Raw genomic sequence first — 11,759 nt, 5'->3', positions numbered from 1 at the left:
GAAGGCACAGCAGTATTACAGGAGACATCACTATATCAGTCTGTGTCCTGAAGGTGAGTGTTAGATGGGAGAGCCAGAAGGCACAGCAGTATTACAGGAGACATCACTATATCAGTCTGTGTCCTGAAGGTGTGTGTTAGATGCGAGAGCCAGAAGGCACAGCAGTATTACAGGAGACATCACTATATCAGTCTGTGTCCTGAAGGTGAGTGTTAGATGGGAGAGCCAGAAGGCACAGCAGTATTACAGGAGACATCACTATATCAGTCTGTGTCCTGAAGGTGTGTGTTAGATGCGAGAGCCAGAAGGCACAGCAGTATTACAGGAGACATCACTATATCAGTAATGTCCTGAATTAGATGCGAGAGCCAGAAGGCACAGCAGTATTACAGGAGACATCACTATATCAGTCTGTGTTGCGAGAGCCAGAAGGCACAGCAGTATTACAGGAGACATCACTATATCAGTCTGTGCTGAAGGTGTGTGTTTGCCAGAAGGCACAGCAGTATTCCTAATGCCTATATTATTACAGATACAGGAGACATCACTATATCAGTCTGTGTCCTGAAGGTGTGTGTTAGATGCGAGAGCCAGAAGGCACAGCAGTATTACAGGAGACATCACTATATCAGTCTGTGTCCTGAAGGTGTGTGCGAGAGCCAGAAGGCACAGCAGTATTCCTAATGCCTATATTATTACAGGAGACATCACTATATCAGTCTGTGTCCTGAAGGTGAGTGTTAGATGGGAGAGCCAGAAGGCACAGCAGTATTCCTAATGCCTATATTAACAGGAGACATCCTATACAATGTTGAAGGTGTGTGTTAGATGCAAGCCAAAGAACAGCAGTAAACAGGAGACATCACTATATCAGTCTGTGTCCTGAAGGTGTGTGTTAGATGCGAGAGCCAGAAGGCACAGCAGTATTCCTAATGCCTATATTATTACAGGAGACATCACTATATCAGTCTGTGTCCTGAAGGTGTGTGTTAGATGGGAGAGCCAGAAGGCACAGCAGTATTCCTAATGCCTATATTATTACAGATACAGGAGACATCACTATATCAGTCTGTGTCCTGAAGGTGTGTGTTAGAGAGCCAAGGACATCAGTAATAGATGGTATATCAGTCTGTGTCCTGAAGGTGTGGAAGGACATCAGGAGTATCAGTCTGTAGATGGTTGAGGAAGGAGGTATTACAGGAGACATCAGTATATCAGTCTGTGTCCTGAAGATGGTTGAGGGCCAGAAGGCACAGGACAGAGACATCACTATATCAGTCTGGTCCTGAGGGTAGAGGAAGGACATCAGTAATAGATGCCTATATTATTACAGAGGAGACATCACTATATCAGTCTGTGTCCTGAAGAGGGAGCCAGAACACAGCAGTATTCTAATGCCTATATTATTACAGATACAGGAGACATCACTATATCAGTCTGTTCTAGTATATTATCTTCTGTGCTGAAGTAGTTTGCCAAAATGCCACTTGTTCCCTATATGGAGCAGATGTTCAAAAGGGCCCATAGCACTACAATAGGGAATAGGGGACATCAGTAATAGATGGGAGAGGTTGAGGGAAGAGGAAGGATATCACAATTTAGATGGGAAAAGAGGTTGATGGTTGGGTAGATGGGAAGGAAGGACATCAGTAATAGATGGTTGAGGGTAGAGGAAGGACATCAGTAATAGATGGTTGAGGGTAGAGGAAGGACATCAGTAATAGATGGTTGAGGGTAGAGGAAGGACATCAGTAATAGATGGTTGAGGGTAGAGGAAGGACATCAGTAACAGATGGTTGAGGGTAGAGGAAGGACATCAGTAATAGATGGGAGAGGTTGAGGGTAGAGGTAGGACATCAGTAATAGATGGTTTAGGGTAGAGGAAGGACATCAGTAATAGATGGGAGAGGTTGAGGGTAGAGGAAGGACATCAGTAATAGATGGTTGAGGGTAGAGGAAGAACATCAGTAATAGATGGTTGAGGGTAGAGGAAGGACATTAGATGGTTGAGGGTAGAGGAAGGACATCAGTAATAGATGGTTTAGGGTAGAGGAAGGACATCAGTAATAGATGGTTGAGGGTAGAGGAAGGACATCAGTAATAGATGGTTGAGGGTAGAGGAAGGACATCAGTAATAGATGGGAGAGGTTGAGGTAGAGGAAGGACATCAGTAATAGATGGTTGAGGGTAGAGGAAGGACACCAGTAATAGATGGTTTGAGGGTAGAGGAAGGACATCAGTAATAGATGGTTGAGGGTAGAGGAAGAACATCAGTAATAGATGGGAGGTTGAGGGTAGAGGAAGGACATCAGTAATAGATGGTTGAGGGTAGAGGAAGGACATCAGTAATAGATGGGATGGTTGAGGTAGAGGAAGGACATCAGTAATAGATGGTTGAGGTAGAGGAAGGACATCAGTAATATATGGTTGAGGGTAGAGGAAGGACATCAGTAATAGATGGTTGAGGGTAGAGGAAGGACATCAGTAATGGATGGTTGAGGGTAGAGGAAGGACATCAGTAATATATGGTAGAGGAAGGACATCAGAAATAGATGGTTGAGGTTGAGGGTAGAGGAAGGACATCAGTAATAGATGGTTGAGGGTAGAGGAAGGACATCAGTAATAGATGGTTGAGGGTAGAGGAAGGACATCAGTAATAGATGGGAGAGGTTGAGGGTAGAGGAAGGACATCAGTAATAGATGGTTGAGGGTAGAGGAAGGACATCAGTAATAGATGGGAGAGGGTAGAGGAAGGACATCAGTAATAGATGGTTGAGGGTAGAGGAAGGACATCAGTAATAGATGGTAGAGGAAGGACATCAGTAATAGATGTGAGAGGTTGAGGGTAGAGGAAGGACATCAGTAATAGATGGGAGGGGTTGAGGGTAGAGGAAGGACATCAGTAATAGATGGGAGAGGTTGAGGGTAGAGGAAGGACATCAGTAATAGATGGGAGGGGTTGAGGGTAGAGGAAGGACATCAGTAATAGATGGGAGATGTTGAGGGTAGAGGAAGGACATCAGTAATAGATGGTTGATGGTAGAGGACGGACATCAGTAGTAGATGGTTGAGGGTAGAGGAAGGACATCACTAATAGATGGTAGAGGAAGGACATCAGTAATAGATGTGAGAGGTTGAGGGTAGAGGAAAAACATCAGTAATAGATGGTTGAGGGTAGAGGACGGACATCAGTAGTAGATGGTTGAGGGTAGAGGAAGGACATCAGTAATAGATGGTTAAGGGTAGAGGAAGGACATCAGTAATAGATGGGAGAGGGTAGAGGAAGGACATCAGTAATAGATGGGAGAGGTTGAGGGTAGAGGAAGGACATCAGTAATAGATGGTTGAGGGTAGAGGAAGGACATCAGTAATAGATGGTTGAGGGTAGAGGAAGGACATCAGTAATAGATGGTTGAGGGTAGAGGAAGGACATCAGTAATAGATGGGAGAGGTTGAGGGTAGAGGAAGGACATCAGTAATAGATGGTTGAGGGTAGAGGAAGGACATCAGTAATAGATGGGAGAGGTTGAGGGTAGAGGAAGGACATCAGAAATAGATGGTTGAGGGTAGAGGAAGGACATCAGTAATAGATGGTTGAGGGTAGAGGAAGGACATCAGTAATAGATGGTTGAGGGTAGAGGAAGGACATCAGTAATAGATGGTTGAGGGTAGAGGAAGGACACCAGTAATAGATGGTTGAGGGTAGAGGAAGGACATCAGTAATAGATGGTTGAGGGTAGAGGAAGGACATCAGTAAAAGATGGTTTAGGGTAGAGGAAGGACATCAGTAATAGATGGTTGAGGGTAGAGGAAGGACACCAGTAATAGATGGTAGAGGAAGGACATCAGTAATAGATGGGAGAGGTTGAGGGTAGAGGAAGGACATCAGTAATAGATGGTTGAGGGTAGAGGAAGGACATCAGTTATAGATGGTTGAGGGTAGAGGAAGGACATCAGTAATAGATGGTAGAGGAAGGACATCAGTAATAGATGGGAGAGGTTGAGGGTAGAGGAAGGACATCAGTAATAGATGGTTGAGGGTAGAGGAAGGACATCAGTAATAGATGGTTGACGGTAGAGGAAGGACATCAGTAATAGATGGTAGAGGAAGGACATCAGTAATAGATGTGAGAGGTTGAGGGTAGAGGAAAAACATCAGTAATAGATGGTTGAGGGTAGAGGACGGACATCAGTAGTAGATGGTTGAGGGTAGAGGAAGGACATCAGTAATAGATGGTTAAGGTTAGAGGAAGGACATCAGTAATAGATGGTTGAGGGTAGAGGAAAAACATCAGTAATAGATGGTTGAGGGTAGAGGACGGACATCAGTAATAGATGGTTGAGGGTAGAGGAAGGACATCAGTAATAGATGGTTGAGGGTAGAGGAAGGACATCAGTAATAGATGGGAGAGGTTGAGGGTAGAGGAAGGACATCAGTAATAGATGGGAGAGGGTAGAGGAAGGACATCAGTAATAGATGGGAGAGGTTGAGGGTAGAGGAAGGACATCAGTACTAGATGGGAGAGGTTGAGGGTAGAGGAAGGACATCAGTAATAGATGGGAGAGGTTGAGGGTAGAGGAAGGACATAAGTAATAGATGGGAGAGGTTGAGGGTAGAGGAAGGACATCAGAACTGGATGGGAGAGGTTGAGGGTAGAGGAATGACATCAGTAATAGATGGTTGAGGGTAGAGGAAGGACATCAGTAATAGATGGTTGAGGGTAGAGGAAGGCCATCAGTAATAGATGGGAGAGGTTGAGGGGTAGAGGAAGGACATCAGTAATAGATGGTTGAGGGTAGAGGGTTGAGGGTAGAGGAAGGACATCAGTAATAGATGGTTGAGGGTAGAGGAAGGACATCAGTAATAGATGGTAGAGGGTAGAGGAAGGACATCAGAAATAGATGGTTGAGGGTAGAGGAAGGACATCAGTAATAGATGGTTGAGGGTAGAGGAAGGACATCAGTAATAGATGGTTGAGGGTAGAGGAAGGACATCAGTAATAGATGGTTGAGGGTAGAGGAAGGACATCAGTAATAGATGGTTGAGGGTAGAGGAAGGACATCAGTAATAGATGGTTAAGGGTAGAGGAAGGACATCAGTAATAGATGGTTGAGGGTAGAGGAAGGACATCAGTAATATATGGTAGAGGAAGGACATCAGTAATAGATGGTTGAGGGTAGAGGAAGGACATCAGTAATATATGGTAGAGGAAGGACATCAGTAATAGATGGTTGAGGGTAGAGGAAGGACATCAGTAATAGATGGTTGAGGGTAGAGGAAGGACATCAGTAATAGATGGTTGAGGGTAGAGGAAGGACATCAGTAATAGATGGTAGAGGAAGGACATCAAAAGATGGTTGAAGGACATCAGTAATAGATGGTTGAGGGTAGAGGAAGGACATCAGTAATAGATGGTTGAGGGTAGAGGAAGGACATCAGTAATAGATGGTTGAGGGTAGAGGAAGGACATCAGTAATAGATGGTTGAGGGTAGAGGAAGGACATCAGTAATATATGGTAGAGGAAGGACATCAGTAATAGATGGTTGAGGGTAGAGGAAGGACATCAGTAATAGATGGTTGAGGGTAGAGGAAGGACATCAGTAATAGATGGTTGAGGGTAGAGGAAGGACATCAGTAATAGATGGTAGAGGGTAGAGGAAGGACATCAGAAATAGATGGTTGAGGGTAGAGGAAGGACGTCAGTAATAGATGGTTGAGGGTAGAGGAAGGACATCAGTAATAGATGGTTGAGGGTAGAGGAAGGACATCAGTAATATATGGTTAAGGGTAGAGGAAGGACATCAGTAATAGATGGTTGAGGGTAGAGGAAGGACATCAGTAATATATGGTAGAGGAAGGACATCAGTAATAGATGGTTGAGGGTAGAGGAAGGACATCAGTAATATATGGTAGAGGAAGGACATCAGTAATAGATGGTTGAGGGTAGAGGAAGGACATCAGTAATAGATGGTTGAGGGTAGAGGAAGGACATCAGTAATAGATGGTTGAGGGTAGAGGAAGGACATTAATAGATGGTTGAGTAGAGGAAGGACATCAGTAATAGATGGTTGAGGGTAGAGGAAGGACATCAGTAATAGATGGTTGAGGGTAGAGGAAGGACATCAGTAATAGATGGGAGAGGTTGAGGGTAGAGGAAGGACATCAGTAATCGATGGTTGAGGGTAGAGGAAGGACATCAGTAATAGATGGTTGAGGGTAGAGGAAGGACATCAGTAATAGATGGTTGAGGGTAGAGGAAGGACATCAGTAATAGATGGTTGAGGGTAGAGGAAGGACATCAGTAATAGATGGTTGAGGGTAGAGGAAGGACATCAGTAATAGATGGGAGAGGTTGAGGGTAGAGGAAGGACATCAGTAATAGATGGGAGAGGTTTAGGGTAGAGGAAGGACATCAGTAATAGATGGGAGAGGTTGAGGGTAGAGGAAGGACATCAGTAATAGATGGGAGAGGTTGAGGGTAGAGGAAGAACATCTGTAATAGATGGTTGAGGGTAGAGGAAGGACATCAGTAATAGATGGTTGAGGGTAGAGGAAGGACATCAGTAATAGATGGTTTAGGTAGAGGAAGGACATCAGTAATAGATGGTTGAGGTAGAGGAAGGACATCAGTAATAGATGGTTGAGGGTAGAGGAAGGACATCAGTAATAGATGGGAGAGGTTGAGGAGTAGAGGAAGGACATCAGTAATAGATGGTTGAGGGTAGAGGAAGGACACCAGTAATAGATGGTTTGAGGGTAGAGGAAGGACATCAGTAATAGATGGTTGGTAAAGGAAGAAACATCAGTAATAGATGAGGGTTAGTAGAGGAAGGACATCAGTAATAGATGGTTGAGGGTAGAGGAAGGACATCAGTAATAGATGGGAGAGGTTGAGGGTAGAGGAAGGACATCAGTAATAGATGGTTGAGGGTAGAGGAAGGACATCAGTAATATATGGTTGAGGGTAGAGGAAGGACATCAGTAATAGATGGTTGAGGGTAGAGGAAGGACATCAGTAATGGATGGTTGAGGGTAGAGGAAGGACATCAGTAATATATGGTAGAGGAAGGACATCAGAAATAGATGGTTGAGGTTGAGGGTTGAGGAAGGACATCAGTAATAGATGGTTGAGGGTAGAGGAAGGACATCAGTAATAGATGGTTGAGGGTAGAGGAAGGACATCAGTAATAGATGGGAGAGGTTGAGGGTAGAGGAAGGACATCAGTAATAGATGGTTGAGGGTGAAGGACATCAGTAATAGATGAGAGAGGGTAGAGGAAGGACATCAGTAATAGATGGTTGAGGGTAGAGGAAGGACATCAGTAATAGATGGTAGAGGAAGGACATCAGTAATAGATGTGAGAGGTTGAGGGTAGGAAGGACATCAGTAATAGATGGGAGGGTTGAGGGTAGAGGAAGGACATCAGTAATAGATGGGAGAGGTTGAGGGTAGAGGAAGGACATCAGTAATAGATGGGAGGGTTGAGGGTAGAGGAAGGACATCAGTAATAGATGGGAGATGTTGAGGGTAGAGGAAGGACATCAGTAATAGATGGTTGATGGTAGAGGACGGACATCAGTAGTAGATGGTTGAGGGTAGAGGAAGGACATCACTAATAGATGGTAGAGGAAGGACATCAGTAATAGATGGTTGAGGTTGAGGGTAGAGGAAAAACATCAGTAATAGATGGTTGAGGGTAGAGGACGGACATCAGTAGTAGATGGTTGAGGGTAGAGGAAGGACATCAGTAATAGATGGTTAAGGGTAGAGGAAGGACATCAGTAATAGATGGGAGAGGGTAGAGGAAGGACATCAGTAATAGATGGGAGAGGTTGAGGGTAGAGGAAGGACATCAGTAATAGATGGTTGAGGGTAGAGGAAGGACATCAGTAATAGATGGTTGAGGGTAGAGGAAGGACATCAGTAATAGATGGTTGAGGGTAGAGGAAGGACATCAGTAATAGATGGGAGAGGTTGAGGGTAGAGGAAGGACATCAGTAATAGATGGTTGAGGGTAGAGGAAGGACATCAGTAATAGATGGGAGAGGTTGAGGGTAGAGGAAGGACATCAGAAATAGATGGTTGAGGGTAGAGGAAGGACATCAGTAATAGATGGTTGAGGTAGAGGAAGGACATCAGTAATAGATGGTTGAGGGTAGAGGAAGGACATCAGTAATAGATGGTTGAGGGTAGAGGAAGGACACCAGTAATAGATGGTTGAGGGTAGAGGAAGGACATCAGTAATAGATGGTTGAGGGTAGAGGAAGGACATCAGTAAAAGATGGTTTAGGGTAGAGGAAGGACATCAGTAATAGATGGTTGAGGGTAGAGGAAGGACACCAGTAATAGATGGTAGAGGAAGGACATCAGTAATAGATGGGAGAGGTTGAGGTAGAGGAAGGACATCAGTAATAGATGGTTGAGGGTAGAGGAAGGACATCAGTTATAGATGGTTGAGGGTAGAGGAAGGACATCAAGTAATAGATGGTAGAGGAAGGACATCAGTAATAGATGGGAGAGGTTGAGGGTAGAGGAAGGACATCAGTAATAGATGGTTGAGGGTAGAGGAAGATAGATGGGAGGGTAGAGGAAGGACATCAGTAATAGATGGTAGAGGAAGGACATCAGTAATAGAGAGAGGTTGAGGGTAGAGAAAAACATCAGTAATAGATGGTTGAGGGTAGAGGACGGACATCAGTAGTAGAAGGGTAGATGACATCAGTAATAGATGGTTAAGGTTAGAGGAAGGACATCAGTAATAGATGGTTGAGGGTAGAGGAAAAACATCAGTAATAGATGGTTGAGGGTAGAGGAAGGACATCAGTAATAGATGGTTGAGGGTAGAGGAAGGACATCAGTAATAGATGGTTGAGGGTAGAGGAAGGACATCAGTAATAGATGGGAGAGGTTGAGGGTAGAGGAAGGACATCAGTAATAGATGGAGAGGGTAGAGGAAGGACATCAGTAATAGATGGGAGAGGTTGAGGGTAGAGGAAGGACATCAGTACTAGATGGGAGAGGTTGAGGGTAGAGGAAGGACATCAGTAATAGATGGGAGAGGTTGAGGGTGAGAGGAAGGACATAAGTAATAGATGGGAGAGGTTGAGGGTAGAGGAAGGACATCAGAACTGGATGGGAGAGGTTGAGGGTAGAGGAATGACATCAGTAATAATAGATGGTTGAGGGTAGAGGAAGGACATCAGTAATAGATGGTTGAGGGTAAGAGAAGGCCATCAGTAATAGATGGGAGAGAGGTTGAGGGTAGAGGAAGGACATCAGTAATAGATGGTTGAGGGTAGAGGTTGAGGGTAGAGGAAGGACATCAGTAATAGATGGTTGAGGGTAGAGGAAAGGACATCAGTAATAGATGGTAGAGGGTAGAGGAAGGACATCAGAAATAGATGGTTGAGGGTAGAGGGAAGGACATCAGTAATAGATGGTTGAGGGTAGAGGAAGGACATCAGTAATAGATGGTTGAGGGTAGGGAAGGACATCAGTAATAGATGGTTGAGGGTAGAGGAAGGACATCAGTAATATGGAGATGGTTGAGGAGCAGGAAGGACATCAGTAATAGATGGTTAAGGGTGAGGAAAGGACATCAGTAATAGATGGTTGAGGGTAGAGGAAGGACATCAGTAATATATGGTAGAGGAAGGACATCAGTAATAGATGGTTGAGGGTAGAGGAAGGACATCAGTAATATATGGTAGAGGAAGGACATCAGTAATAGATGGTTGAGGGTAGAGGAAGGACATCAGTAATAGATGGTTGAGGGTAGAGGAAGGACATCAGTAATAGATGGTTGAGGGTAGAGGAAGGACATCAGTAATAGATGGTAGAGGGTAGAGGAAGGACATCAGAAATAGATGGTTGAGGGTAGAGGAAGGACATCAGTAATAGATGGTTGAGGGTAGAGGAAGGACATCAGTAATAGATGGTTGAGGGTAGAGGAAGGACATCAGTAATAGATGGTTGAGGGTAGAGGAAGGACATCAGTAATAGATGGTTGAGGGTAGAGGAAGGACATCAGTAATAGATGGTTAAGAGAGAAGGACATCAGTAATAGATGGTTGAGGGTAGAAGGAAGGACATCAGTAATAGATGGTTGAGGGTAGAGGAAGGACATCAGTAATAGATGGTTGAGGGTAGAGGAAGGACATCAGTAATAGATGGTAGAGGGTAGAGGAAGGACATCAGAAATAGATGGTTGAGGGTAGAGGAAGGACGTCAGTAATAGATGGTTGAGGGTAGAGGAAGGACATCAGTAATAGATGGTTGAGGGTAGAGGAAGGACATCAGTAATAGATGGTTGAGGGTAGAGGAAGGACATCAGTAATAGATGGTTGAGGGTAGAGGAAGGACATCAGTAATAGATGGTTAAGGGTAGAGGAAGGACATCAGTAATAGATGGTTGAGGGTAGAGGAAGGACATCAGTAATATATGGTAGAGGAAGGACATCAGTAATAGATGGTTGAGGGTAGAGGAAGGACATCAGTAATATATGGTAGAGGAAGGACATCAGTAATAGATGGTTGAGGGTAGAGGAAGGACATCAGTAATAGATGGTTGAGGGTAGAGGAAGGACATCAGTAATAGATGGTTGAGGGTAGAGGAAGGACATCAGTAATAGATGGTTGAGGGTAGAGGAAGGTGTCGATAATAATAGATGGTTGAGGGTAGAGGAAGGACATCAGTAATAGATGGTTGAGGGTAGAAGGACATCAGTAATAGATGGGAGAGGTTGAGGGTAGAGGAAGGACATCAGTAATGCGATGGTTGAGGGTAGAGGAAAGGACATCAGTAATAGATAGAGTTGAAAGAAATTAGAAGGACATCAGTAATAGATGGTTGAGGAGTAGAGGAAGGACATCAGTAATAGATGGTTGGTAGAGGAAGGACATCAGTAATAGATGGTTGAGGGTAGAGGAAGGACATCATTAATAGATGGGAGAGGTTGAGGAGTAGAGAAGGACATCAGTAATAGATGGTTGAGGGTAGAGGAAGGACATCAGTAATAGATGGTAGAGGAAGGACATCAGTAATAGATGGTTAAGGGTAGAGGAAGGACATCTGTAATAGATGGTTGAGGTAGAGGAAGGACATCAGTAATAGATGGTTGAGGGTAGAGGAAGGACATCAGTAATAGATGGTTGAGGGTAGAGGAAGGACATCAGTAATAGATGGTTGAGGGTAGAGGAAGGACATCAGTAATAGATGGTTGAGGGTAGAGGAAAGGACATCAGTAATAGATGGGAGAGGTTGAGGGTAGAGGAAGGACATCAGTAATAGATGGTTGAGGGTAGAGGAAGGACATCAGTAATAGATGGTTGAGGGTAGGAGGAAGGACATCAGTAATAGATGGGAGAGATTGAGGGTAGAGGAAGGACATCAGTTATAGATGGGAGAGGGGTGAGGGTAGAGGAAGGACATCAGTAATATATGGTTGAGGGTAGAGGGAAGGACATCAGTAATAGATGGTTGAGGGTAGAGGAAGGACATCAGAAATAGATGGTTGAGGGTAGAGGAAGGACATCAGTAATAGATGGTTGAGGGTAGAGGAAGGACATCAGTAATAGATGGTTGAGGGTACAGGAAGGACATCAGAAATAGATGGTTGAGGGTAGAGGAAGGACATCAGTAATAGATGGTAAGAGGAAGGACATCAGTAATAGATGTGAGAGGTTGAGGGTAGAGGAAAACATCAGTAATAGATGGTTGAGGGTAGAGGACGGACATCAGTAGTAGATGGTTGAGG

This window comes from Oncorhynchus nerka, unplaced genomic scaffold (assembly GCF_034236695.1).
Source record: "Oncorhynchus nerka isolate Pitt River unplaced genomic scaffold, Oner_Uvic_2.0 unplaced_scaffold_839, whole genome shotgun sequence".
NCBI classification, from domain to species: Eukaryota; Metazoa; Chordata; class Actinopteri; order Salmoniformes; family Salmonidae; genus Oncorhynchus; species Oncorhynchus nerka.
Note: the sequence above shows the minus strand (reverse complement) of the source record.